The sequence below is a fragment of the Protopterus annectens genome, chromosome 4.part0 (assembly GCF_019279795.1).
Source record: "Protopterus annectens isolate FY-2018-M chromosome 4.part0, PAN1.0, whole genome shotgun sequence".
Taxonomy (NCBI): domain Eukaryota; kingdom Metazoa; phylum Chordata; order Ceratodontiformes; family Protopteridae; genus Protopterus; species Protopterus annectens.
The window spans coordinates 739,101,929-739,129,057 of NC_056733.1; the positions used below are offsets into that span (position 1 = coordinate 739,101,929).

The following is a 27,129-nucleotide window of genomic DNA, read 5'->3' on the forward strand; positions in this document are numbered from 1 at the left end:
TTAATTTTATATATTTATTTGTTTTACTTGTTTTATTGAGTTGGATTCGCTTCATTAATTACTCTTTAATAAACGGTTACCAACATTTTACAACATGAAGAGCTGTTATTTCCAATTGAAGCGAAAACGAAACAGGCTACAGAGAGGGTACTGTTCGGACTGTTTTTGCAGCGGCTATTTACTTGTTGAGTTTGAACTTTCTTCGTAGTAGGCTCTGGATCCCAAGTGAAGTCGCTTTGCTGCATTGGCTTTCCATCTTGTCTCCTGAATACATAGATGTCCAGCCTCCTATTTCCAAGTTCCATCCTGTCAGTGAATCTATAATGAGTGTAGCAATTCTTAGTTCATGTTTGGCAGGTTGATTGTGTTTACGTCCAGCTTTCGCTCAACAGAGCAATCCTAGGTAATCCAAGCTAGGCAACTGAACAGCTAGCCAGTAGCTTACTGAATTAAAGATGATGGGTTTTATGGCAGGCACATACTGGCCAATAGGGGAACATACAACCCTTCCACCATTAGCTTGGGTCCCTGGCTTAGGTCAGAGTAAGACAGGTCTTCACCCAACTTATCACCAGCAAATACTCATGCCCATTTGATGACATTAGTCAATACGACCAAACCACCTACAGCCAGATTTTATACAGTAATTAGTTCCAGCTGTAGGCAGAACACAGATTAAGCCAACTTATCGTATAGGTCACTATGAATCAACATCTCCTCAACTGCATTTAACAACACCACTCTCAACGGAAACACGTTACTATTTCCAATCTGTACATTTTTACAAATGTGAAGATTAAATTAATGGCTTCTCTGACTTGGGAAGTACAATGACCAGAATGATTTCCATCTAGTTTATGTATGATGATGCAGTCAGACTTTGGAGTCTACTGAAGCTAATGCTTTGGACTTCTGGAATACTTATTTGCTTGTTCTTACCCAGTTGTAATCACATTTTGAATTTGTCTTATAATTTACATAATTTCATCATCAAATAGAAAAAATATTATGAATTTGATAAAAATCTTATCTTTTTCAATATTTATTGTTACCTATTTATTTCATCACTGTATGTTGAGATATGTATTAAAATTAATTGACTAAACACAACAACAGCGTTACTACTACTACCCTGTTAAAACCATGCTAATTTGGTTTAATTAACAATGACCCACTTTTTGTACTGCCCAGACGCAAGGCTTGTTTTAACTGCAAAAAGTTTCCACATTATTGATTTAAATATAATGATGTATACTGTGTTCTACCAGAATGCAACATTAGCTGTTTTGTACAGGAAAAGGTCATGCCCCCATATCTTATAACTAAACAACACACATGGAAAAAACATTGTAGCACATGCAGCATGCTGATTACTCTCCAACATATTCATAAAGTTAGCCTGTTATGCGTTTTTATGGCATCTAAAATTGTCTTTCAACTTTTGTTATAAACTGAATGTTGTTATACACTAGTCTTGCACTACAGCACAAATGATTTCTGCCACAGAACAGCATCAGAAATGTTTGACAGCTTTGGAAGAAGATGTAATATACTTCACAATGCCACACACACAAAAAAATGACTGGCACTGTGAGGTGATCAACAGCTTTTAAAACTGTTGACTGATCAGATGTACACTTCATTTCTGGATGGTCTGTAACAGTGTTGTTTTAAAGCTGTAAAACCTTCTGCACTCCTACACATTTTTCCTTTCTGTCAAGAGTACAGCAAAGCAGTTTCTCACATCATAGCTCAAAGTTAATGCCAAGATTCACCTTTCAAGCTTTACTACACTCTGTTCTCAAGATGAAGTTCTTGACTGTCATTTCCCAAACACAAAAGCAGTTGGTTATGATCACAGACCCAATGCATCATGAAGAACTCAAGCAGATGTCACTGATGAGAACAAAGGCTACAGCATCATGCCTGCTTTTCTGCTTTGCCTTTGTAACCATCATCATAACAGAAACAGATACCACTCCAGCCCCCTCACCCCCCAATCCTGCACTAGTGTGAACTATGCTCCTGCAGACTACAACATTTGCATACATCCATATTATTTCTGCCAACTACATAACTTCCACTGCAAATTCCCAAAAGGTTTATTTGCCTAAAATTCATGGAGCACATAATTCTAAACATTTCAGTATCCTTAACTGTCTTCACCTGCAGAAGTACTGTTTGTTTCAGATATGATATAATGTCAGGTCAGATCACTAAATTCAGGGCAGTCAGATATACAGAAAATACAATTTAGGAGAAAAGAAGACCATCAAAACCTCAGACCATACCTTGGGTTAAAGCTCCATAAAAATAATGCCTTCCACTGGCATAAAAAGAAAGCCCTGATTGCAATTCTGGTGCCTCAGATTTGAAAACTAAGCCACATACGCCAGCCAGGTCAATGGGATAAAGGAGCTACTGACCTGCACCCTGCTCTCCTTCTTGAGGCTAATGGCTTTGGGAACTGGTGTTACTAGGCTGCCACTCTTTAGTGAAACAGGAAGTCTAAAGCAGGCAGAAACCTAATCCTAAACCAGGCTGATAAGTATCCAAGCCAAAACACATGTGCAGCAATATATCCATACACCAGATACCACCCCTCTACTGAAGCTATAAAGATAAACATTTTACAACAATCTTAAATATAGCTTAAATTTAAGGATACACTACATGACAGGGAGAGGAATGAGAGGACAAAGGTAAAAACACTAACACAGGACCCAAGGCATTTTGTGTTGTTTACTTTCAGTATCATTTCCATGTGTTAAGAAATGTCAGGACATGCAATTTTAGCAGCACGTTTTGGTTTGTCATGTGAAGTGCTCATTTCATCAAGTAAGATTAGACCAGATGTATTCTAGCTTTGGAGTTTGAGTTGGAAAACAGCTGTCAGTACTGTGATTTAAAAAAAAATATGTGAAAAAAATGCTCTCATCTACAGACAAACACCTACTGTTTTGAAGCTTGCACTTTCGGGGACACTATCACTAGAAGTATTGCTTTGAGAATGAAAGGTTCTGATGATCTCCAGCCTCTGTATCCTGACTGGCTCTTGTTTAGAGTTTGTTCTAGAAATCTGATAAAGTACAGACTGGAATCTAAGTGAAAAATATGGATCTGTGAATCAGTTTGGAAACCTGAAGACTGCACAAAGAAAATCTCTACTGAAATGTGACTTCAGTGTTATGTCATTTTTAGCAGTTATACAGCTGCAAGGTTTAAGGCTTAGCTAACTCTTTTGGCACAGGACTTTTATTCTACCAAGACATATCGACTCTACAGTGTAAGTGCAAATACTGTTATTTGAAGCTTAACTTTTCAACACCTTGCATAATGACTTTCATGACAGACTTACCTAACATGAATATGATTTATATCACACATTCACATACAATTTAGTCAGTCTATTTCTGTTCACATTTTGTGTGTGATGGCAAGAGTTTCAGCTCACTTCAGTATTTCAGTTTAGTGCTCTCACACTATCTTCTTTTTCTAACCTTAAATATATAAAATACATATATGTTTATATATGTATGCACACACACACACACACACACACACACACACACACACACTACAGATAAATTACACAATGTAGATGGTCTAATTTAACAGAATATGTTTGAAGAACAGTCTAAGTTTTATAAACTTAGTTTTAAAATTAATTTCATGACATTTTAGAGATGGCATGGGTTTTAATTTAGAAATGTTTTCTCTCTGTATTGTGTTGGATCTTCATTTCCTTAACGTAAGATTCTGTAAAGTGCCGTGGAAGCTTTTAAATGAACCTGACTTGACTTACTGTATGAGGCATTAGGGTGTCAGAAAAAAATATCCTTACAACTATTTTCAGGGCTGTTTCTGTCTTCATAGATTGCTGGGCAGCAGTCACTTGAAGAAATCACTTCCAGATTCTGGAAAGGCTGAAGAGAGTTCTGAGTGTACTTAGTGTGAAATGCATGAGACAGTGGAAGCACACTTGTTTTTATAACCAGTTTTCTTAAAGAAAAAAGAACACCTAAGGTTATCATAATAATATATTGTGCAGCTGGCTGTATTCACATACAATTTACTTCTATAAGTAATAATTTTTGATAAATGATAAAAAATAAACATAAAGTAGCATAATTTGATACACAATTTAGCACTTAAAACAGATGTCACAACAGCAAGGAAAAACTCCACAATACTGCTCCAGTAACATAAATGTGTTATTGCAGTCAAACATTATTTAAATTTATTGCTTTAAAGATCCAAGTAACACACTGCAATGCTGCACTGGCAGGCAATTCAGAAGTTTGTCACCGGTAGTGATGGAAACAAACATCATACAGACATGAAGTTTGCCTCTGAATGTGGCTACAGAAATTATATGGACTCAGCAGCTAGCATACTATAATTGGGAACAGTTCAAAAGTTACTGTAATAAAACGTAACTTACCAGTGGAGAGAAATTAAACAGGAGAGTATACAATGGTACTACTTGTATTATTCTGGACTTTGTACAATTAAAAAAGAAATTCTTCAAAGCTTCTTGTATTGTGTTAGTATACTGTTCTGCCACTACACCAAGAATACTAATACAGTTTTGCCACATGCTTAAAGCATTCCAAAAGAAAGCCTCAAACACTGCATCAAAATGCAAATTTAATGTAGACATTCTATCAAGAATGCTGTATGGTTTAGGATGTAAAATGCTTGCAACTAGGATTGTGTCAGTGTGGTTTGTTTTCATTTATATAAATGTATGATTGCTTATGTTGTAAGTGATGGTTTAATAGAAATGTTTCTTGTTTTAAAAAAGGGGCAGGAATTGAATAATTTATGTAATGTTGCTTAGGTTATATGAGAGATAGCAATATATGTGAAGTATAATGTTTGTTATGTTAATAAAGTTTGATTACTTTTGTATAAATGTAAATTTGCCTATATCACAAGTGATAATTCAATAAAGGTATTTAAAAACAAGAATGCTGTAAAGCAACAAAACCATTTGTTTATTTTTCTACAGTCAGAGGACAAGCAGACATTTCATGAAGAAATGCAGCTTTTTGGGCACACTCATTTATTCAGTTTGCAAATTCAACCAGCTTTTTATTTTAAGAAGATACTTTACTGCGAATGAATTAATGTATGCTATGCACAGTGTGTTTAAAATTTGCTATATCTCATTTTACCACTGAAGCACATCGGGCAGGGTAACAAGACCATGAAATGATTTTAACACTAACCTCCTGGCCACAGTCACAAAGCACTAGACAGACTGCTTCTCACCTACTTTCTTCTCAACTCTACTTCGCTGCTCACTAAGTCTGCCAGTTATCCCAACTTCTTCAAGAATGTGTGGCAGGGAACTCAGTCTAATCTCACCGTTTTCACAATGTAATACTTGTATTAGGACCAACACTTCTTTGCTTCTATCATATGTACCTTATGATCTCTCTAGCAATTTGGGTTTGAAGTTTGTAACATTGTTAATGCTTGATGGATAGAGTTCTGACACGCTGCCGCAATATACCTGTCACCAATGTACCCCATGCAGCTTGCTTAAATACCATCTTCTGCAGAAGTCAAATATTATCCTTTAGGCATTTGCCTGCTGACATGGATGAAGCCCTTGTAAATTAGTCTCTGTATTATAGGAGATGCACTGAAAAACAGTGTGCTAATAGAGAAGTATTACTTAGTAGAACATATTCTGGAATATTGTATAACAAACAGTGTGCTAATACAGCAGTATTACTTAGCAGAACATATTCCGGAATATTGTACAACAAACAGTGTGCTACTATAGCACTATTACTTAACAGAACATATTCCGGAATACTGTATAACAAACAGTGTGCTAATACGGCAGTATTACTTAACATAACATATTCCGGAATATTGTATAACAAACAGTGTGCTAATGCAGCACTATTACTTAGCAGAACACATTCCGGAATACTGTATAACAAACAGTGTGCTAATACAGCAGTATTACTTAGTAGAACATATTCCGGAATATTGTACAACAAACAATGTGCCAATGTAGCACTATTACATAGCAGAACATATTCCGGAATACTGTATAACAAACAGTGTGCTAATACAGCAGTATTACTTAACAAAACATATTCCGGAATATTGTATAATAAAACAGTCTGCTAACAAGTCAGTATTCCAGAATATTATACAACAAACAGTATGCTAATACAGCACTATTACTTAGCAGAACATATTCCGGAATATTGTATAACAAGCAGTGTGCTAATGCAGCACTATTACTTAGCAGAACACATTCTGGAATACTGTATAACAAACAGTGTGCTAATACAGCAGTATTACTTAACATAACATATTCCGGAATACTGTATAACAAGCAGTGTGCTAATGCAGCACTATTACTTAGCAGAACACATTCCGGAATACTGTATAACAAACAGTGTGCTAATACAGCAGTATTACTTAGTAGAACATATTCCGGAATATTGTATAACAAGCAGTGTGCTAATGCAGCACTATTACTTAGCAGAACACATTCCGGAATACTGTATAACAAACAGTGTGCTAATACAGCAGTATTACTTAGTAGAACATATTCCGGAATATTGTACAACAAACAATGTGCTAATGTAGCACTATTACATAGCAGAACACATTCCAGAATACTGTATAACAAACAGTGTGCTAATACAGCAGTATTACTTAGTAGAACATATTCCGGAATATTGTACAACAAACAATGTGCCAATGTAGCACTATTACATAGCAGACCATATTCCGGAATATTGTATAACAAGCAGTGTGCTAATACAGCAGTATTACTTAGCAGAACACATTCCGGAATATTGTATAACAAACAGTGTGCTAATACGGCAGTATTACTTAACATAACATATTCCGGAATATTGTATAACAAGCAGTGTGCTAATGCAGCACTATTACTTAGCAGAACATATTCCGGAATACTGTATAACAAACAGTGTGCTAATACAGCAGTATTACTTAGTAGAACATATTCCGGAATATTGTACAACAAACAATGTGCCAATGTAGCACTATTACATAGCAGACCATATTCCGGAATATTGTATAACAAACAGTGTGCTAATACAGCAGTATTACTTAACAAAACATATTCCGGAATATTGTATAATAAAACAGTCTGCTAACAAGGCAGTATTCCAGAATATTATACAACAAACAGTATGCTAATACAGCACTATTACTTAGCAGAACATATTCCGGAATATTGTATAACAAGCAGTGTGCTAATACAGCAGTATTACTTAGCAGAACACATTCCGGAAAATTGTATAACAAGCAGTGCGCTAATACAGCAGTATTACTTAGCAGAACACATTCCGGAATATTGTATAACAAACAGTGTGCTAATACGGCAGTATTACTTAACATAACATATTCCGGAATATTGTATAACAAGCAGTGTGCTAATGCAGCACTATTACTTAGCAGAACATATTCCGGAATATTGTATAACAAGCAGTGTGCTAATACAGCAGTATTACTTAGCAGAACACATTCCGGAATATTGTATAACAAGCAGTGTGCTAATACAGCAGTATTACTTAGCAGAACACATTCCGGAATATTGTATAACAAGCAGTGTGCTAATACAGCAGTATTACTTAGCAGAACATATTCCGGAATATTGTATAACAAGCAGTGTGCTAATACAGCAGTATTACTTAGCAGAACATATTCCGGAATATTGTATAACAAGCAGTGTGCTAATACAGCAGTATTACTTAGCAGAACACATTCCGGAATATTGTATAACAAGCAGTGTGCTAATACAGCAGTATTACTTAGCAGAACATATTCCGGAATACTGTATAACAAACAGTGTGCCAATACAGCAGTATTACTTAGCAGAACATATTCCACAATATTGTATAACATGTACTTGCAACGATGGCAGCCCAAGCATGTTGCAGCAGAATGGTACATATTACAGAGAACTGGTAAATTCTTAATAAGTAGCTAGACTTTTTTAGTTATGAGACAGCTATTTCTGCTTATTTGACAAAATGTTATCTTCCTTTGAACCCTTCAGCCTGATGTAGGGTTCAGATTTCACCTGCTTATCTGTTCACAACTCCCCTCTCTCCCCTTCCATTTCACTGAAAACAGTCTCACTTCGAACTGGCTGATTCAGAATTTCTATATTGCTCTGGCAGGAAGGGCTACCTTCCAGAAAAAACAAATCTTTTCTTCCAAGGTATATATAACTGTCACAGTTTGGACTAGCCTTTAAGCCCAGCACACCCAGGATGGGCAAGTTAGCAACCAACAATGTAGTCAATGAGCAGCCAAACATTTGTTTGGGAGGGTGACTGCAATTAAGGCACATAATCCTATATAGTTGTCTATATTTGTAATATTTCCTTTCAGCTATTGCTTGCTTACTCTGAGTTGGGCACAAACAAGTTACTTGAATATCTCCTACATCATAAAGAAGGTGGCCTAAATCCCAAGTCATTTACATCACAAATCACACTCCATCTGCAGCATACATTCTGCAAACCTAACAAATAAAATAGTGCTTTATGATAGCTTATGTTTCTACTGGACATTACAATTTGATAAAGACCAAAAAAAAAATCAAATTGCTAAAATCTGAAGCATGTGTTTAAATTGTTTTGCACTATTAATGGAGCAGACACAACCACCAAATTTGTTAGCACATAGAAGGCAGCATTTTTTTAGCTATAATGAAGTCCTGTCTAATTATCACTGGATGCCATGAAATTAAAAGTAGCTTAAGGATTTCAGTTTCACATGTGATAATACAGCAGGATTTATACAGCAACTTGTTATTGTGTTGTCTTACAGGACTGCTTGACTGCTCACGTTTATACTGTCCATTGTAGCAATAAGATGGCTGAAGAACACATGCAGAGGAAAAGTGTAACAGAAAAAAAAAATATACAATCAATAAACTAAAGAGAGATGTCAGCTTTAACAAAAAAGGTACACAGAGTACTGTGTTCTGAAATGTATGAAGTTTGCTTGAGGTTAAAAGTAAAAATGTCCAAAATGATACTAAGATACACACACTACTTCCATGAGAATATGAAAAAGACTTTGATAAAACTGATGCTAAGACTGTCATGCACGTGACCGTATACACACACACACACACACACACACACACACACACACACACACACACACACACACATCTAGAGTCATCACAAAATATTTAACAATTTCTCATGCAGTGATCCCAGTTCATCAAATCCAAGCATGAGGAAGACAGGACTTGCCCTTTGAAGAACCCATGGTAGTCCTGGAAGGAGGTTTCTTTGGAATGGGATGCTGACCAGTTCATGATGAATTATAAAGCAACTATGTGCAGTTTGATAATAGCGAATTTGTTAATGATGCGCACACAAACGTGTGCGTGTCTGTGTGTGTGTGTGTGTGTGTGTGTGTGTGTGTGTGTGTGTGTGTGTGTGTGTGTATATTAATACATGCATACATACATGTATATAATTTCTGAGAAGTGACATCTCCCAGTGTTTATCTAGTTACAGCCTACTGACATCACTAGGCATCTAATACAGCCTGCTCATATTTACATTAATAACTCCAACACCATGTCACATGTAAGCTTTAATATTTCATCTTAAAGCTTATATGATAGGCAACACAAGTGCACCGATATTTGACTTTTATCAAGTGCTGCTAAACAGATATTAATTGTTGTTCATATACAATATTTAAATTCTCACAGTTTTCATACTTTTCTAAGTATCTCAACAACCAAGTAACAGAGAAAGAACTGCATAGCCTTATATCGAAAGCCCATAGACAGTAGTTAAAGTGATGCTGAGATATTTTAAGTTGTTTACAAAATATTACAAAATTAATACATACCATGTTTATGCCGTAAAATCCTGTTTAAGACCTGAAATCTAATTAACACTACCACTGTGAAGATTTCTCTGTGCTAAGCAGTTTGCCATTCACATGTCTTCAGTAACCTCTGTAACTCCAGAAATATGAAAATTTGTCTGAAAAGTGAGGACAAAACTTCAGTTTTGTCTAAAGCTCAGGATGCTATCACTGGAGGTTAGAGAAGAAATCTCCAGAGCTCCAGTGAAGTAAATGATATATGTGAGTGAGGGTGTGTGTGTCTCATATATAAACACACACACACACACACACACACACACATACACATTCTCAGCTTGGAAACACAATGACAAATAATACAAATAGGGTCATGTTCTTAGAATGCCATTAAATACAAGGAACCAACTCAGAGTATGAATTCAGTGAACTCTTCCACCCCCACCCAGTATAGCACTGCTAAAATACCTGAGAAAATAGCAGCAGAAATGAAGGTAACAGACACTCATTTCTATGTATTTTTCAGCAGCAACCAATTTCCTGACCATTAAAGGCAGTGATAACTTTTCTTCTGCACTGTGTACTGCTTCAGCCAGTTTGTCACTTTTCTAGTCACTGTGTGCTTATGCCAGATCCCCTACACAATGCCGACATTCCAGAATGCCGATAACCATATGGCCGACATATATGACCGACATTCAGAATGCCGACATTGTGAGAGGTCCATAGAAAAGGAAAATAAAATTTCCTTTCAACTATTAGCAGGGGGGCTACGCCCCCTGCACCCCCCATGGGGGGCTCTGCCCCCCACACCCCCCCCTTATCTTTAATATACCAATTCTGAGATCGCACTACAGTGCAGGAATGGAAATCTTTCCATTCCGCACTATAGTGAGATGCCGGTTCTGCATTGTCGACATTCTGAATGTCGACCATATGGTGTCGGCCATATGGTTGTTGGCATTCTGGAATGTCGGCAAACTGAAGGGGACCCTTTATGCCACACATGATCACCACGTCATTCCTAACCTGATGAGAACCTGGTCAACCACTTTGTAGGGAAACTGACTTGTGTACAGCATTTCTTGCTCGATTGTGTATGCTAATGTGTCAGCCACACAGATTTCTCCAGACCAGACCACTTAATCAAATGCCACTGTTACGCCGCAGCTGTACCTGAAAGTGATGCAATATACATTTAGATCTGGGTTTTTCCAACCTCATTTCCAACAGTTAGTGTGTTAAACCAAAAAAACATGGTAATCGATCACACCTTCAAAGAGAGAACATTCTCCTTCCACTGTTTGATGCAACTTTGATTAAAACAATGTGCACCTATTATCTATTTATTTACATTTGATAGCTATAATGTCTCAATGGGCAACATGCATTTTCACTCTAATCTCAAGAAGAAAAGCTACAGCAACAATTATTAAGCAGACATGCATGTATCATTCTCAATTATCTGTTGGCTAACAAACATATATAACTTCAGAAACAGAAGGCACAGACGTTATGAACAAACAGCAGCAGGCACAATTATTTTTATCACACAAGCTGCAATTACAAATAAGCTCTCTACAGAAATTCAAAACAAATAAGTAAAGTGAACATCAGAAAGAAAGATCAACAATAAAAACATAATGAATGCAAATCACTCATTTCAGTATTATTGTATGTTAACAGGTACAGTTGTAATAACAGAATTACACATTTTTAATTACAATGTGTACCTACACACAGAGAATATTCAAGCAACTCCACAATAAGATGCCCAGTTAACATGGAAATGGTCTTTCAATATTGTTATAAATGCATACCTGCAGTAAATCTAGCCCTGTGCAATTAGAAGTCTGTGTCAATGAGGACAGAGAATCACAATTTCCAAATCTGCTCTTGCATTTAGACATGGATAACAGCCAGAGGCTGACCTAGGGTCACAATGTAGTTTGTGCCATTCCAAGATGCAAGCAGGTGAGGGGCAGAGGGGGTAATTTAATAGTTTTAGGGTGACTTTTAGTTGAATCAGGGACAGATGTTGACTGAATTCAAGCCATAGTAAGCTGCAAAGCAAGGGACATCTGGTAAGTTTCTATTATGGTAACTTGTTAAAAATTTAGCAATCCTGTTATAACCTCAAGCCTGTAATAAGGAAAGACTGAAGGTTAGTAAATTAATGCACAAAATACAGAGGGGATGAAAGGACCTATAATGATGCAGTAGACAGTCAAGATGCCAGCAAAAAGACATAATTTCTGATTTACACATGTTTATTGTTTTGTACTTGTGGGCTAAATACTACTCTGTAGGCATCAACAGTACACAAATAATCAAAAACTGAAAACGACCAAATAAAACAAGAGGAAAGGAGCCAGGAACAGATGCTCCACACTGATCACACAAAAATATTTACTTTAAGAACACTTATGGAAGCTGTCCTTGAAAATAATTTCATCATTTTTGAGCACCAGCTTTTTAGACAGATCAGTGGTGTTGTAATGTGGGCAGTTTTCACCCTCGTGTTTGCCAATGTTGTATTAGCCTACTGGGAAAACACGTATTCACCTCTGAATTCAGAAACTGTTGGGTCACTTTGTGGCCGTTATTTGGACAACATTATTATATTTTGGACTGATACTAGGGCCAAGTTAGACCAATTTATTTTCAGTTTCTGCATTCTACTACACATTTTCTCAAATTTACTATTTAAGTTCATGTTGAAAGTGCAAATTATTTAGATGTCAGTATGCTTAAGAATAGAGATTTGCATCAATTTGAGTCATCCTTATTTAGGAAGCCCACTTAGTCCAACTCACTGTTACACTTTGACAGTTGGCACCCCCTTCATCAAAAAAGATCATTGGTAAAGGGGCAATGTGTAAGTTTAGCCCGTATGGTATCCAATGACCATAATTTTCAAGAGGAATGAAATAAATTAAAAGGTATGTTATCGACGAGAGGATATCCTGACCCATTCTTAAGTGACATTTTCCAAGAGGTGGTAATGAAAAGGAAACTTGGGTATTTTACCCCACTTTTAGGTGTAGCCAATGGTCAGCCAACAATAAATGTAAACAGGGAAATGGATATGAAGGGTATCCAGGGCCCAATATCGAAGGGCCATGGTATTACTACTTAATTTACATTTTCACAATATTCGAGATATCATTCAAAGAAACTGGAACATTTATGGGGTGGATCAGAGATACATTAAATCAGTTGGAGACAGACCTGAAATTGTTTACAGAAAAGATGTTGGTTTGAAAATGTTACTTGAAAGACCCTATCATCCCATTGTCAATGAGGTACTGTCAACAATGTTGGTATATTTTAGAAGGCATTAGTTTCCCTATGGCAAACTACAGGATTGTTAAGCTTAAACAAAAGTATTACTGTGACAGCAAGAGAGTTGTGCATGTTGTCAAATGTCAATCTGTGAAGGAATTTATATAGGGAAGACTAAAAGAGCCCTTAAATCTAGAATCGACTAACACCTTTATGGTATACATAATAAGGATGAAAAAATGCCCCATTTAAACACATTAAAAAAAATAATCCCAACCATTGTTTTCAATTCTTTATTGTTGATTACATTACCCTTGGGCAGAGAAGTGGAACATTCAATTATTTTTTTAGAATACCAAGAGTTTAGATGGCAGTTAAAATGCAATGCAATAAAATTTCCAGGACTCAATGAAATGGTCTCAATTGGCAGTGTATTGAAACTAAAAGTTGCCTATGCCATTTGAACATTGCTTTTAAATTTGCGGTTTGGAGCAAAGGTTTTAACCTGCATATTCTTGTTGTAGATCAATGATTCAATGTTCTCTTTTTTTATATGCATTGTTTTTTCATGGCAAGCTAAAGTTTTTATTTTTTTATTTTATTTGAGTGAATGTGTATACTTTCTTTTTCTGTGCCCTTTAAAATGTTTAAATATTTGTATTTTGTAATTAATCAATTAACCATGATTAGCCATGTGGCTGTTTTGGCGGTATATAACACAGCAAAGTGAATGGTAAAGTCATTCTGATGAAGTCCAGTATATCCGGATGAAAGCTCTCAATTTGTGTTTATTAAAGTATGGAATATCTGTTCCTGGCTCCTTTCCTTTGTTTTACACAAATAATCACATACACAGGACCTGACAAGTAAGAAACTATACCATCTGGTATAAATGTCATGATGTCAACAACTGCTTTAGTAAGTCATACCATAAGATCATTAAATCCACAAAATATCTACAGAAATATAAATATTTCAGAAACATGCACTGTGTCATAATTTTAGCTCTACAGTGATATCATTGTTATCAAAGCATGTAACACAATCACTCTTAACTGGGGTTTTAATAATGTCATCATAGGTAAATAATTTACAGACACCAATAAATGATGCTGTAGTCGAAGTTGGCTCTAAAATCACATGTAGTAGGTGGTCACCATCAGGTAGACTGTCAATACCAGGTCTCATACCTGAGAGACTAGAAGTCACAATCACAATGTGTGTGAATCACACTCTGGGAATAGTCTCAGGGTTCTCTCACTTCAATAATTTGTGATGAAAACAGTCCAGTCTGGTAAAGTGATGTTTGTATCTTTGTAGAGTAAGCTCTTCCATTGTTTTGATAATGCAGAACCTTAGTGTACAATGAAGTCTAGAGAATGTTTTCTGTGGGGTTTATAAGTAATGGTACTGCATTATCAATAACCTCTATATTTACATCCAGTCACCATCAGTTTATTAGCTTCTAATGATAGGTACACATATACTGCTACTAATGTTGTGCATATAGCAAAATATAGGTTTGTGGATGTTTAGATATAAGCAAGACTACTAAGATGCTGCATAAGTAATTTTCTGAACAAGTATGAATATTCAAAAAGTGTTAATGTTTTAATGGCACTGAGTTATGCAATTATTTTTAACAAGTTTAAATTCCATGTTTTTGAAAAAGTTGATATTGATCAAAGGGGGATTTGAATGTATTACTGAAGTGGGAAGTGTACTAACAAATTCTGGTCAATGTCTTTTATTATTCATGGCTGAATAAAAGCTGTAACCTTAAGTGTCTATTGAAGTCTAGATTTTTACAGTATGCTTTTAGACTACCTGCTTATTGTACCTTACCACATTTCATTATTTTAAGACTTATGTTGATATTGTTCACTTTACTTACATCACCCAATATGTCTATATTCTGGGATTCCACTTTACTGCAATATGTACTCTGTTCCTGGGGCCTTATTCTGCATGCAGCATGAATGCAGAAAGTGTTTCCTCTGTGACCATGTGATACAGTGACACTGCAATTGTGTGAATGAAATTCCACTGCAATTTCTGCAGATCAATGCCTCTAATTGAATTGTACTCTCAAGTGCACTGCTCCATCATTTGCAAACTGTGAGTTCACAAAGTCATGCTCATCAATTTATGTACACCTCCCTAAATGCCAGGTTGCTGAATTAACACAACTTGAAAAGATAAATTGTGCTTTTGGGTTATACACACAATGCAGATTAATCTGATCCAAATGTTTTAGTTTGTACTCAGAGTAAGTCAGCATTGAGGTATCTGACTCAGACAGGGAATTTCTCAATTGCAGTAATAACATTACATTCAACTCCTAGAATATAGCATAACTGCAATAAATATACCATTTATACACACCTTTTCAGCCTGAGAATGTTTGTATTGCACATCTGATGAGTTTCTGAGTTCAGTTTAGAAATTGTGCACACAGTTTTCAACACACAAGTTTGCATTGCTGTGTTTTCTGTCTTATGGGTTAGTTTCAGAACTGAAGACACTGTTGTCTGCATAATCATTATGTTTATTTGCTTCAACACTTGAATAACTAGTTATTGAGTTTTCTTTCTATACTTTCGTATTTGTGAAAAATGACTGATTGACCACATTTTCTACATCACCTATTAAGACCAAATGAAGAACAAACCGATACTCCACCAAAGGCTGACTGCCCACCAAGACAAAGTAAATGAGAAAATAGGCAGTAGCCAACATGCTGAACAGCTCCAACAACTTTATTTAAAACAAAAGTGAATGAGTGCTTTCGGGACCAAGCCCTTCTTCAGATAACTACTAAATGAACACACAGTCTTCTTACAGAATCTCAACCACTAATAATAATGAGGCAAACTGGATTATAGAACTGCCAGCACATAAGACCCCAGGTTTAAATGGGGTTATACCTTTAAAGCCTGCATTAAAGAATAGGAGGGTACAATACTGAATTTTGATTGGTGGTTACTACTGGCTATTTTCTCATCTCCTTTTAAGAGGACATTTTTGTATTATGTTGGTAATCACAATTAGACAAAATGATGCATTCTGAGGTGAATACTTATTTTCAGCTGTCAATAGCCTCATGTAATACTGAAGCTTTCTTTGTTGCCATACTGCCTGAGACATTTCTTACATGAAACTTGATTTCACAGCAGTATACTATTTAAACATTACACACAAAAAGGTTGCTCCATACTTTGCCCTCTTTTACATGCTATGCAAAATTCTCTCAACAATGAATCATGCAAACTGCCAGATGCTGTCTTTAGTTCTGTGTCTTAATTCAATCATATATACAATAACAAATTCTTGTGAACCTAATTTTTAGTGAAAAACAAATGGTGAATTTGTGGGAAGTTCTTTTTAGACTCAACAATACTGCTGAAGTCCTTATTTTTCTAAATGTGTTTTGCCCAAGTGCCTGCTAACCATCAAGCCTGCCCCAACTAGACAAAGCCTATCCATTTCCCAATGTCAGAAAATTCACACAGGTCTGGGTGACAGCTATCCAGACTGGGTTTTCATTCACACAGCCAAGAGTGTGCTTTGTGCTCTCACCTACTTCCAAACAATGAGGACATTTTTTCTATGTGGGGTGAGAATGTATGACCAGCATCACCACAGTGGCCCATAATGCTTTCCCATGGAAGTACACATGTTCCTGTGCTGAAGGCTACCACCCACACATGGCTTGGTGGTCTAACACACTTCTCCAGGCCTTGTATTTGCATTACCACCGATAACTGTAGCATGCCCATTTTCCCCTACCAGCTCTATCAGGAACCAGTCACTAATCAAACTTGAGTTGCCTGGGCCATAATCCAGTTGAAAATTTTAGTTGGATGTGAAATTATGTTATGGATGCCAAGTGTGGAAAATTAGGTTCTGGTCTACAGTAACAACCAAGTATTTCATGAAGCTGACAACAACCTTCAACTGAATCTTACTGAGGATAGCTAATTTTGAGAAAACAAGGTATCAAGTGGCTAAATATGAGGAGAAAACAATATCCATTTACTTCTGGAAGTATCAAATAAAACGCTACAGTCAATTAGCCAGACAAATTGTATGATGGTAAAGGCCCTATGTAGTTGAAACTGTACATTAGCCGTGTTTGCTGAAGCAAAAATGGTCAAATTATCTGCATAATGCAGGAGCCCGACTCCAGGACACAATGATTTTCTATGGCCTACATATAAGTAACAAAAAGGGCTCTCATGACAAACTCTTGTGGAACGTGTAGTGATACTCTGACAAGAATACATGGCATACTGACAGCAAGCCACCTGCTGTCTGTTGGAAAGGTGGATGTCAAATCAACTAATGTGCTAGGTGAAATCAAAGTTCAAGGGGTCTGCAAATCAGTGAAAGAGTGGTTTACTCTATCAAATACTTTGGATGAGACCAGGCACACTGCAGCAGTCTATAATGGTTAGCCACACTGCAGCAGTCTATAATGGTTATATTCACTATAAACAATCAATGGTTCCTATTAGAGCGCTATCAACTCTATGAAGCAGTTTAAAGCTGTGTCATATGAACTTCAGACTTTCTGAGCACAGATAAATTACCGATTGTGAATTTTGCTTTCAACTGATTCTGCTAAATTTGTGTAAAGGGCAGTGGTAACAGAAGGATAAAGATGAAACCCATTTATTTAGGCGAAGGATAACAAGTTTTCAGAGATAAGAAATGTATCACTCATTTATGGTCTCAACAAATAGAATGGCAATAAGATACACAAGATGTGAAGAAACATCTGCTGTCAGTGCCTGGCGGACATAAGGTTTGCTCTTTATTAGGAGTTAGTAAACCTTGTTGCACCAATACAGGTGATCAGAAGATATGAGAAGGATTGGGTTTTATTGCTGTGTCTAAATGATGTGCAGATTGTACTAGCTTGTGTGATACCATGTATAAATGGAGCAGAGAACGTATAACCAGTTATTGTTGGAGGAAGACCTAGGAAAGGGTTAGAGGGATTTGACTTGCCCAGATACAGGAACTGTTTTTCTTTCTCTCCAGAAGCCTTTCAGGGGTCTAAAAGCACTGATATTCTAACAAGCGACTTGCAATTGTTTCTGAAAACAGACTTGGCAGGTAGAAAATTATCTACTTTTCTGACAGTTTTCCAAAGATTGTTCATATGGAGTATAGCTAACCTTATTGCATGGGGTACTCCATCTGTACTGGCAATCATGTACTCTCTGATTGTCAAAGGGCAAAGTGTATCAATAATGGAGGCATTAAAGTAACAGAATGCATAATTTTGTTGAAGAAATGGAGCAGTCTTCATAGTTAATAAAGGGGTGTTAAAATCAGTGATCGGTTACAACCTTTAAATTTACAGAATGATTGCTGACTACAAGGAGGTAAGCCATTTAACATTAAGAGTCATACAGTAATACAGGTTTATGCTCCAACTAAATATACTGAAGATAAGAAATTTAATTATTTTTATATGAGGATCTGCAGCAATGTTTTAAAAATAAAACCAATAAAAGATGTTACCATTCATCATGAGTTATTGAATTGCTAAAGGTGTTTGTCATAGTACAGCAGGAATAGCAGTCGGGTTTAGCCCTGTAGTATGACATGAAGCAGGACATAGATTAGTAGACGTCTTCCGGGATAATCCACCAGTCACAGTAAATAAGAAGTTATGTACCTACCATAACGTTCCATGTTAGTTGTCTTCTCTCGCCTTCTTTCTTGCTTGATGGGTTTGGAGCCGATCCTCGGCTCCGACTCGGCACTTGCTAAGCTCGAGAGTCACTTTTACCAGCTCGAGGCAGCCCCATATCCCATGATGCAAGGCAGTAAGTACCCAGATCTCGTTTGATGACAAAGGGCAATAGCACCAAGCATAAATACTTCCCAAAGGAAGAAAGAAAGAAAGAAAATCTACAGGAAGGACCAGTTCTGAATGGTCTTCAGCATAACAATCTCTTGTAGAAAGGTCTGTCCAGGCCTGGGGGAAGGAGGGAGGGTCGCAAGAAAGAAGGCGAGAGAAGACAACTAACATGGAGCGTTATGGTAGGTACATAACTTCTTAATGTTAAGTTGTCAATCTCGCCTTCATTCTTGCTTGATGGGACCGCGTCCCTAGCACCTCTATCCTGGGTGGCTCAATGGAACAGACTCTTGAGGACTGTAGAGCCAAAACTGCCTCTGTCCCTGGAGGCCAAGTCGAATTTGTAATGGGAAACAAAAGTATGAGGAGTGGCCCAAGTGGCGCTGCACAAATAGTGTCTAAAGGAAGTCTAGCTTGAAAGGCTGTAGAAGTAGCTAAGCTCCTAGTTGAATGTGCTTTAGGTTTTGAGCACAGCTGTTTTCCCCTGAGCAGATAAATTTCAGAGATGACAGAAGACAGCCATCTAGATAAGGTCACTTTAAAAACAGGAAGGCCTTTCCTGTTATCTGCATAGGAAACAAAGAGTTGATTGGATTTCCTGAATTGTTTAGTTCTGTCCAAATAATATCTGAGTTGGCGGTGGACATCAAGATAATGTAATTTTTGTTCCGATCTGTTTGAATAGTTTGGAAAAAATACAGGGAGTTCAATGGATTGATTCAAATTAGCCTTTGAGGTGACCTTAGGCAAAAAGGTCGGATTAGTTCTCAATGATACTCTGTCCTTGTGAAAGACCAAGTAGGGGGGTCGAACCGAAAGAGCTTGAAGTTCAGACACCCTCCTGGCCGATGTAATAGCTACTAGGAATAAAGTTTTCCAAGAAAGAAATTTTAGAGAGCAGGAAACAGCTGGCTCGAAGGGGGAAGAATCAAGGATGTCAGCACTAAATTTAGATCCCATTGAGAAGGAGGATTCCTGATTGGAGGCTTTAGCAGGAAAATTCCTTTCAAGAAGGCTTTTCAAAGCCTATGGGACATGATATTGTGATCTGCGATCCCGACATGAAAGTTCGAGATAGCAGCCAATTGAACTCTGACTGTGGAAGAAGAGGAGCCTGCATGAAAAATCTCTGCTAAGAAGTCCAGGACTGCCTGAACAGGGGCAGTGAAAGGATCAATATTCTTGGCCTTAGCCCAATAAGAGAAACGTTTCCATTTGCTTGTATAAATCCTCCTGGTAGAGGATTTTAAAGAAGCTACTATGATGTCTCTAACAGGGTTAGAGATCAAAGGAAGCCTGGCTAAGGAAGGAAGTAGAGCAACCATGCTGTGAGGTTGAGAGAAGGGATAGACCGGTGCAGCTGACCGGATTGGTGAATCAGAAGATCTGGCACTGGGACCAGATGCCACGGCTGCACCAAAAGGTGACGATGGAGGAACGGGAACCAAACTTGTCGAGGCCAGTAAGGAGCAATGAGAATCAATTTGGCTCTCAAAACGGTTGCTTTCTGGATAACTTGAGGGATCAGAGGAAATGGAGGAAAGGCATAAAGAAGTCCCTGGGGCCAATCCTGGGTCAGAGCGTCTCTGGGGGGATGGCCTGGAAGAGGAAGAGAGAGAAGAAGTCTGGGCATTTGCTGTTTTGGGGAGTAGCAAAAAGATCGCAACATGGGCGACCCCATTCCAGAAAAATCTCTTCCACTATAGATTGCTTGAGAGACCACTCGTGAGGCATGAGAATAGCTCTGCTCAATCTGTCCGCTACAATGTTGGTTTTCCCAGGGATATGCGTTGCTACCAGAAACCGATGAGAGGAGATTGCCCATTGCCATAGTCTCTCGACACAAGGGGTAGGACTTGGTTCCGCCCTGTTTGTTGATATACCAAACTACAGACATGTTGTCTGTGTGGACTGCAATTGCCCCTACGGGAAGAAAGTCGTTGAGGGCTTGCAGCGTTAAAACACTGCTCTCATCTCCAGGACATTTATGTGCAGGTGGTACTCGAACGGCTGCCACGTCCCATGAACCATCCTGCCCTGATAATGACCCCCCCACCCGATCAGGGAGGCATCCGTGGTGACAGTGGCTACGGGGATGGGGGTACAAAGTGTCTGCCTTGGTGAACCTGGGGAGATGTGATCCACCAAGCAAGATGATCTTTGCGTCTGTGTCACCAGAATCTGGTGACGCATTGGAAGTTGTTGGTACGACCACTGTGTGAACAGCATCCACTGAAGAAGGCGCATGTAGAAGCGAGCCAGGGGAAGAAGAGTAATGGCCGCAGCCATGAGGCCTAATACCTTTAGAACCATTCTGGCCTGTACTTTCTTGTTGGCTAGAATGATCCTGACATGACTTTGAATGTCTGAAACTCTTTGATCTGTAAGGGTAGCTGACATCCGAACAGTGTTTAAGTTTGCGCCTATGAAAGTAATAGACTGGCAGGGCGATAAGGATGACTTTTCAAAGTTTATCGAGATGCCCAAAAGAGTACAAAGCTTTATTGTGTAATCCCTGGCTTGAATAAGCTGATGCCTGGTGGTGGCTGAAAGGAGCCAGTCGTCGAGATACGGAAACACCTGGAATCCTTGACGTCTCAGGTGAGCCGTGACCACTGCCATGCATTTGGTGAACACTCTGGGGGCTGTAGTGAGACCAAAGGGCAGGGCTCTGAACTGGAAATGACTGGACCCCAGCCGGCGGAGAAATCTCCTGGAGCGTCTGTGAATTTTGATGTGATAGTACGCATCCTGAAGATCTATTGAGCACATCCAGTTGTCCTTCTGTAAGAAGGGCAGAATTGACTGAAGAGTGACCATTCGGAATCTTGTCTTCCTCACAGACTTGTTGAGTCTGCTGAGATCCAATATTGGTCTCCAGTCTCCCGTCTTTTGGGGAACAAAAGAACCTTGAGTAGATTCCGGGCTCTGAATGGTCTGTTGTAACTGGCTGAATGGCTCTTTTTTGCAGTAGTTTTGAGACTTCTAACTCTGCAATTTCCCTTAGACCGGGTGGTACATCTGGAAGGGAATTTGAGGGGTAGAAAGGACTTTCCTCGAAAGGAATTATGTAACCCTTGGATATGATCGACTGTACCCATCTGTCTTGAGTGAGGAATGCCAGGCTTCTGGGTACAGTGATAATCTTCCCCCGACTGCCTCCAAGGAGGGAAAGCCGGGCAACATCTCAGGGATGCTGAAAGGGCTTGTCAGAGAGAGACTCTCTGTTTCCCTGGTTTTTTGGACCCCCTCTGCCTCTAGAGCGGCGTCTGTTGTTGTTACCCCCTCTGCCTCTAGGGGTAAACTGACCACGTGAATCCGGCGTGACTCCTTGGGATTTGCGGAACCACATTTTGCCACCTTTCTGTCCTTTGGGGTAAGGTCTAGAAGGGGTGGAAAAACGGACTCCTGACAGAAAGAGTCTTGCCGTCCTGCTCACACCTGGTCAAAGTTTCCTTCACTTGAGGGCCAAACAAAGCTGACCCATCAAAGGGAGAATTTGTGAAGGACGCCTTAAAGGGATCTGCAAAGTCACATAGCTGCATCCAGGCTTGACGTCTAAGAGCCACACCTGTACCTGCGGCCCTACTCGCTCCATCAGCAGCATATGATATTAGCCGCATGGAGGAGTTTGCAATGGAATTAAGGGTTCCTAGCTGCGAAGCAATTTTTTCCTGAGCCCCTTCCTCAGAGGGATTATTGGTGGGCCAGTTTCCCCTCTGTCTAAGGAGTTCTAGGATGTCTGAGAAGGAGACATCCTCAGAGGGGGATCTTGGGGATCCCTCTGACTCATCTAAGTCAGTATCTGAAGTGATAGACTCGGGGGAGTCTACATGTTTCCTCTTACAGGTCCTCTTCCTAGGAGGATCTCCCGAAACATCAGGAGAATCCTCGGAAGAGGGGGATATTCCCAATGGGGAAACCTGAGGCGGAGGATCTCTGGGTCCTGTAGCAAGAGAAGTGGCAGAGATGTCAACAGGCACTATAGAGGGAGGAGCTAAGGGAACAGACTGCTGACTGATACCCGTGGCCAGCACACTCTTCATCACCTCGAATGCTCCCCTCCCAGGAAGGTCCGAGAGAACCCGTTCCGAAGAGCTAGGAACTCCAGGGACCACCGAAAGGGAAGTCTCCGAGGCAGATGTCGGAGCAGAGCTCACCAAGGCCGAGGCTCCAAGGGGAAGAGCGGGTTCGGACAAGGGTCCGATGCCACTCACCCCCTCGGAGGAGACCATGGAAGCCCGGCCACCGAATCCCTCTAAGGAAGGTCTCGAAGAGGAGATAAGAGTAGAGGCTGAAGGAACAGAAGGGGGTATCTGTCCCTCAGCCGTAGCAGTAACCATTCCCGAAGACTCCAACTCCAAGCTCTGGGGTAGAGTTGAAGGAGGAACAGCAATGGGGTGTGGACCAATAGCCGTCTGTTGAGACGGACTATGTAACATTTGGGCCAGTGCCTGTGACTTAAGTAATCTACTGACCACTCTCTCTAAATCATGGTCAGAAAGCCTGGATGACCTTGAAGATCGGCTCCGATGGCTCCGTTCCGAGAGGAGAGGGGAAGCCGGAGCCGAAAGTATCGGCTCCAAGGAAGGAGACCTAGACCTCTTCCTCGAAGGAGCCATCGGAACCGATGATACTATTGAACCTGTCGGAGCCGACAACTTATCGGAGCCGACAGGTAGCTTCGATGCATCGGCTCCAGCCGGAGCCGATACAGCCACAAAAGTAACGGTGTCGGAGCCGATCGGAGCCGACACCGATGCCTGAGCCACATGGTGGTCGGAACTGATCGGAGCCGACACCGAAGTGGTCGAACCAGAATCGGCACCGATAGCCATCGGTGCCGAAGGTTTAGTTAACCTAGAATCGGCTCCAGCCGGAGCCAATCTCGACTCTGAATGAGTCGGAGCCGAGGCCGCAGGCTTGGACACAGAAGCCTGGGCCTTGGAAGACTTAGAAGTCTTGGATGGAGCCGACTTAGCCGGAGAGCGCTCCGGCTTAAGAAGGCCCCCTCAAAATCAACTTATTTCTTCTTTCCTGCAGGACTCTCTGGCTGAAAGAATGACATATAGCACAGGAGTCCTGCAGGTGAAGAGGCCCCAGACAGTACAGGCAAGAAGTGTGACAGTCTGTCAGAGACATTTTCTGACAGCACGAGTCACACTTCTTAAAGCCTGAGACCCTTTCTTTAGGCATGGTGTAAAAACACACAGACACACACACCAGTCAAAGAAATTAAATTAAATATACCAAAAGGTATAACTAGTAAACACACACACACACACCCTAACAGGGGGGGGGATGGGATGGGAAAGTCTGACTAAAAAAGTAAGAGGAGACAGAGAATTTTCTGTCAGAAAAGGTTTAAAACTAATATATAACTAACAATTAAGGGGCTAAAATAGCAAAGTAGCAAATCACTTACCAGGAGCTGGCAAAAGGAGGACCTCATCAGCGAAGCGGCAAACGAGATCTGGGTACTTACCGCCTTGCATCATGGGATATGGGGCTGCCTCGAGCTGGTAAAAGTGACTCTCGAGCTTAGCAAGTGCCGAGTCGGAGCCGAGGATCAGCTCCGAACCCATCAAGCAAGAATGAAGGCGAGATTGACAACTTAACATCACTCTTTCAACAGCCTAAGAGATGGCTTTACAAATGGCTATCCCCAGATGGTCAACACTGAACTCAGACTATGTAACTTGTATGATACAGCAAAAGCAAGACATGTAACTAGCACTGGCTCAGACCATCTGCTTCTTATTACAAAGTTTAGAATTAAAGAAAATAAGAAGAGTTCCTAGTGGCTAGTGACATGCAAGCTCAGCAATATTTTTAATGAATATGTATTGGAGATAAAAAAAGAGATACAAGAGATTATACTTGATGGATAGAACACCTGAAGAACTACAGAAACCAGGAGTTAGCATCAAAATTATTCCAAACAGAAAGAAGATTAAGAAGCCAAAATGGCTTCCTGTGGTGGTTTTAGAAGTGGCTGATGTAAGGAGGACAGCAAAATGCAATGGGAACAACAAAAAAATGCATCAGACTGAATGTGGAGCTTTATTGAATAGCAAGGAGACACAAGGAGGAGTTTCACAGAATAGCAAGGAGACACAAGGAGGCATATTTTAATAAGCAATGCAAGAAAATGGAAGAACGCAACAGAATGAGAAGACAAGAGACTTGTGTAAGAAGACGAGTGATTTCAAGGAGAGCTTCCTGGTAAAAATGGGCATGATAAAAGATAAAATTGGGAGGGACCTAAAAGAAGCACAAAATATTAAGCACAGGTGACAGAAATATACAGAACTATATAAGAGGGACTCTAAAATCACTAATAACAGATAATGGTATGTTCTCTGAACTGCAAGATGAAGTTAAATGGGCCCTTGAAAGTCTTGCTAATAAGGCTGCAGGAAGTGATGAAATTCCGGCCAAAATGCTTAAGATCTTGCATAATGAATATGTTATAGGGCTACTTGGAATTTGCCAGCAAATTTAGAAAACATGGCAGTGGCCATTAGATCGTTTATACTCTCAAAAAAGGACAATGCTAAAGACTGCTCAAATTATCAAACAATTACACTTGTTTTGCAAGCTAGCAGGTTAATGCTAAAGATCCTGCAAGCTAAACTCCAGCAGTATATGGACTTAGAACTGCCAAATGCAGAAGCTGGCTTTAAAAGGGACAGAGATCAAATTGCCAAATATGCTAGATACTGCAGAAAGTAAGAAAGTTACAAAAACATACTCAATTCTTTATCTTCTAAATGGGTATTCTGGGGTCACTTCATCTACCGCCTTAGGAAATCTGTGTGCAGAGCAATAAGTGTCAGTTAAAACTGAATATGGAATAACTGACTAGTTCAAGACCGAGAAAGGAGTATTACAAGGCTATATAGCGTCACCCTACATATTCAATTTATATGCTAAATATATTTTGCAAAATATCTGATTAAATAAATCAGAAGATGGAATTAAAATTGTTGGGAGAAATTTTAACAACCTCCAATATGTAGACAACACCAGTTTAATGCCTGAAAGCAAGGAAGAATTGAAGAGCTGGCATGTTGTTCAACAAACAATAAAATCATGTCATCTAGCCCTATCAATTCTTTGCAAATAGATGGGAAAGAAGTGCAGGCAGTGATATTTTACTTTTCTGGGTTCAATAGTCTCTGCAGATGGTGATTGCAACCATGAACTTAAAAAAATGTTTCTTCTTATTGCTGGTACTGCTTTCTTTTTTTAAATGTTTGCTAACACATTTGCTCTGAATATTTAAATTTAAACATATAAAACTTAATAGCCCTGTGCAGAGGCCTGCATCTCTTAATACTACTTCTTTAATAAGGGCACAATTGCTATTTTATTTAAACTTTACCCAAACTTATGAAATACATGGTATATAGGATGATAGGAAGTTACTATGCTATTGCCCCTGAGGCCCTTATAAGCCTAGCCAAGAGTTTAGCCCATGTTTAGCCAAGTCAGCACCCAGTGCCCCAGTCCAGCAGGGAGACAGGTGAAATCCCATGGGTGTATTTTCTGTTTCCTATCCAGTTATCCAGGTTGCTCTTAAAAAGGGATAATGAGGTACTCTGCTTGACGTGGAAAGGGAATCTATTCCATACAAGGTGGAATCTCTGGAACACAAATCTGTCCCGCCAACAACTCCTACTGATGTCACAGACCAGTTGCATGTGGGGGCTACTCGAGTGGAGCTTGCCTCGGGGATATGCAGCAGTCCCATCAAGGCGGAGTCTGAGATTGCTTTGTATGCCAAACAGAGGTCACCTCTGAGGAGTTTGTATGAAACTGTGTAGAGGGAAAGGGCTTTTAGCCTGTCAGTGTAGGATGGATGTTTGAGGCCCTGGATTCTCATGGTGAGGAACCTCTGTGGTCTCTCCAGCTGCTGATTGTGCTTTGCGAGGTAGAAGCCGAACGGGGCAATGTACTCAATAATGGGATTTACAAGGGAAGAATAGACGGATATTATGACCGCCTTATCCCTGGATGAGATATTCTTACTTATAAGGTGGGCCATGTAGAAAGCTTCCCATACAATGAAAGCAACATGGTGGTCAAACGTCAAGTTGCTA

At 39.3% G+C, this 27,129-nt stretch overlaps 1 protein-coding gene and 1 pseudogene across 2 annotated transcripts in view; one reads left to right on the top strand and one right to left on the bottom strand.

The window, feature by feature from the left end:
* The window catches only part of GNB1L (G protein subunit beta 1 like), a 739,619-nt gene that overhangs the window by 616,829 nt on the left and 95,661 nt on the right, over nt 1-27,129 (bottom strand). The window lies entirely within an intron of this gene.
* On the top strand, nt 25,166-25,797 carry LOC122800334 (annotated as a pseudogene).